Raw genomic sequence first — 3977 nt, 5'->3', positions numbered from 1 at the left:
ATTGAAGTGATCGACCAGATTGTTGGTGTTGGAATCAGACAGGTGTTGGCTTTGGCTCTGAAAGAATGCGCTAAACTTTGAAACACTTTGTTCATTAAAGATGCGAGAACACAAGGGAGCTTGGTGAGGCGGCATGAGTAACAGGCGAATCACAGCTAAAAACAATAAATCTGTGGTCAGATATGGTCATGTCCACTAATTCCACAGAGGAAATGCTGACACCCAGGGTAAAAACCAAGTCCAGTGTATGACCACGGTTATGGGTTTGCCCTTTGACATGTTGTTTGAAGTTAAAAGAAGTGGCCATATTTAAAAAGTCAGTTGCATTAACATTGGTGAGGTCATCAACATGAATATTAAAATCACCACAAAGAACAATTCTGTCATAATTTAAAACCAGAGTAGATAAAAATTCAGGAAGTTCTGATAAAAATCCTCCAGGCGGTTTTGGGGGGGCGATAAATTATAACAAATATGATGCAGCCCTCCAACTTTAAGAGTGAGAACTTCAAAGGAGTTAAATTCATCACAGCGTACTTGATGACATTTTAAATATTTCCTATACACACTCACTAGCCCACCACCACGACCACTGACCCTCGGTTGACTAAAACAATCATATTGAGGCGGACACAGTTCAGCTAGCTGGCTATAGTCATTCATCTGCAACCAGGATTCAGTTAAAAACATAAAATCTAGATTTGCAGACAAGATAAAATCATTTAAGATAAAAGTCTTACTTGACAGAGATCTTACATTGAAGAGAGCCATACATGCTGTATGTAAGCAGCTAACATTTATGAGCCCCGTATGTTTGGGTGAAGTCCGTCTGTCTTAAAAAGAGACATTCTTTGCCAGAAAACATTAAATTTATCGACATAACACACACGATTAGCCCTGCAGGCGGACTGGAGCCAGTCGTGGAGGCCAAGGAGTCTACTGAAGCGGCCAGCAGCGCGACCGACTGTGGGAATGGGACCAGAGATAAAAATGGACTTTCCACACTGCTTTAAAAAGTTAAAAAGACGGTTAAAATCTGATTTTGTCAGCTCAGACTGCTGAAGAGCTGTGTCATTTGTTCCCACGTGGACTATCACTCTTGTGATGAAGGACGGGAGCGACGGCATCAGGTCCTCTAACCTCTAACTGCTAACCTCTAACATGCACTTCCTGTGCTCTTCTTCTTCCATCCCCTACAATTATCCTATATTGATTGCACTTTTTTGTTAACTCTTACTTCCTTCCCTAGGTATTTACCCCATTGATGCCATACGTAATATTAGCTCTTACTAGTATGTATTGTCATCTGTAGTTCTCGTGCTGTATTTGATGCTCTGTTGATGCTTGTATGTTGTTCCTCAAATGTAAGTCGCTTTGGATAAAAAGCGTCTGCCAAATGAGTAAATGTAAATGCATATTTATTCTTGCTAACTTGCCCGTGGAGCCCTACACGTACAAAAACCCAGTGCTTTTAAAAGCGATGTCCATATGTGAAACTGTGAGCTGTTGAGGTTGGAAACACCAGTTTGTACCTTTGATTGTCCTGTTTTTTCCACCTGACTGCAAGTGCAATATTCCTTCTGAGCCAAAACATTTTAAAGTAATTAAAGATATATAGATAGATATAGGACTTTATATGGCAAACTTTTAATACAGGAAAGTGAAGGAGGACGCTATAGCTAGCAAAGCCAAGCTGATTATATAATCACGACACAGTGTTTTTGGGGTTGTGTACGCTGTAGATTTCCTACAAAGATCGGACTGTTTGTAAAAAGCAGCTGCGTTAGTCTGCAGCTGCAGCAAATCAGAGGACTCGAGTCACCAGAAATCAACAGAGCGACGTCATCTGGGCGACCTTGTCTGACTGCTGACCCACTGTTTAACACCACACAGGGAAACATGAAGACTGTACTGAAGGGTAAAACCCTCTGACCACACGTGGTGAATCTCAAACTCACACACTACATGAAACGAGTTAAGTTTGAATTAATACGAACAAAGTGACAGCTTTAGTATTTACAGCAGCTAAATCCAAGGGCGTCCCTTTGTGTTGAAAAGTTGTGGGGACATAAGGGCTCAGACTGGCGACTTAGCTCATGAGACGGGATGATGCAAAATATTGGGTTTGTGAGAACAAAACGAAAAGATATTTTAACACAATTTTGAAAGAATATTAAATGTGGGATAATATGAGAGTGGGTTCTGGGAAGATTTGGGGGCCCCAGAAAAATTTGAGCTTTAAACACTTAATTTCCTGCATCCTGGGGACGTTTCCTGCATCAATTTATGGTGCAAATTTCCCAGGTGACAAATCAAAATATAAAAATATAGCAGCTTGGTTTGTTGTTTTAGCTTGAGTTACTTTTTTTGGACAATACACATTTGTTTCTTCTATATTTTAATTGCATTGCATGTTTTCTTGTTGTGCAAATAAACCTTTCTCAAAGCATTTTCGTTGATTCAAAGATGTAGATGAGGAACAAGTAAAACACCAGAAATAACTAAAACCTTTACTACAAACAGAAGTAAAACTAGCAGAACTCTAGAAGCTAAAGTTTAAGCAGGAAGACTATTGTTATTTTATTTTGCTCAGTTATTATCCAACGTTTAGGATGATATAAGCCCCGCCCACCTCTCTGCGGGGAACAAAGTCTGTTGGTGTGTGATGTTCCCTAAAACCCTAAGCAGAGTGAGACCTCTGTTTCTGGCTGCTTCCAGTGTTCAAACAGAAGCACTCTCACTCTAATCCAGCCGCTCAGCATCGGTCAGATCTGCTGATGTCAGCCGTCCTCATGCCCACAGGAAGTGTAAGTGTGTGTGTATGTGTGCTATTGAATACCAGTAAAACAGTTTCACAGCTCAAGGATTTTGGGGGGTTTCACTATCTCTTGTGGCTAAAGCAGATAAATATATTCTGAATATACTTTGTACACCAATAGGTTTATTTTGTCCTGAAGGTGAAGTTCAGTAGCAAGTCGCCGGTTCGAGTCCAGCTCGGACCACAGATACGGAGTGTGGACTGGTAGCTGGAGAGGTGCCAGTTCACCTCTTGGGCACTGCCAAAGGTGGCCTTGAGCAAACCTCTGAACCATCAACTGCTCGGGGCTCTGACATCTCTCCATGTGTTGTCCCTATAGGTCCTGTTTGTATTTGTTAAATACTAACAATTAACAATAGAGTGAAAACACTGAGTTTCCCCTTGTGGGATTAATAAAGTATATCTATTCTATTGAGAGAGATGTCGATCAGAACACATTCTCACTCCAGCCTCGTCACATATGGTCAACTTAGCAACGGTTAGCAACAAGAAATATGCAACTTCTGGTTAGATTTTCAAAATAAAACGTTAACGTTGCCTTTTGCCTCCAAATTTGCACATCGTAAACAAACCAAACATGGCGACACTCGAGCAGGTTGTGATTTTAATGAGACATCATAACAATCTCTGTAATTGCGGACAAGCTCCAGGAGTTTGACTCTACACATCCCGCCATAAATCCATCCATTGTCAACCACTTATCCTGCGTACAGGGTCGCGGGGGCTGGAGCCAATCCCAGCTTACATCGGGCGAAAGACGGGGTAGACACTCAGGACAGGTCGCCAGTCCATCGCAGACAACCACTCGCACTCACATCCACACCAGAGACACCAATTAGCCTGCATGTCTTTGGACGGTGGGAGGAAGCACCCGGAGAGAACCCTTGCGGATACGGGGGAGAGCACACAGAAAGCCCGGGGCAACCCTTGACCTTCTTGCTGTGAGGCGACAGTGCTAACCACTGCACCACTGCGCCGTCCCACCATAAATCTCCTTTAAGTCTGACCTTCTTCTTCTTTTGTGTTTCATGGCGTTTGGCAAACCAACTGCATACCGCCTGGGCTGGTGTGTAGAACAGTAGAGTGATGCTGACCTGCCGGTCAGGTCGACATACTGCCCCCACGTTCATGTGCTGAATTGCGTTTCGCGGACATGTAG

Source organism: Micropterus dolomieu, linkage group LG19 (assembly GCF_021292245.1).
Source record: "Micropterus dolomieu isolate WLL.071019.BEF.003 ecotype Adirondacks linkage group LG19, ASM2129224v1, whole genome shotgun sequence".
Taxonomy (NCBI): Eukaryota; Metazoa; Chordata; class Actinopteri; order Centrarchiformes; family Centrarchidae; genus Micropterus; species Micropterus dolomieu.
The sequence above is the reverse complement of the archived record's forward strand: the minus strand, read 5'-3'. Positions refer to the sequence as shown.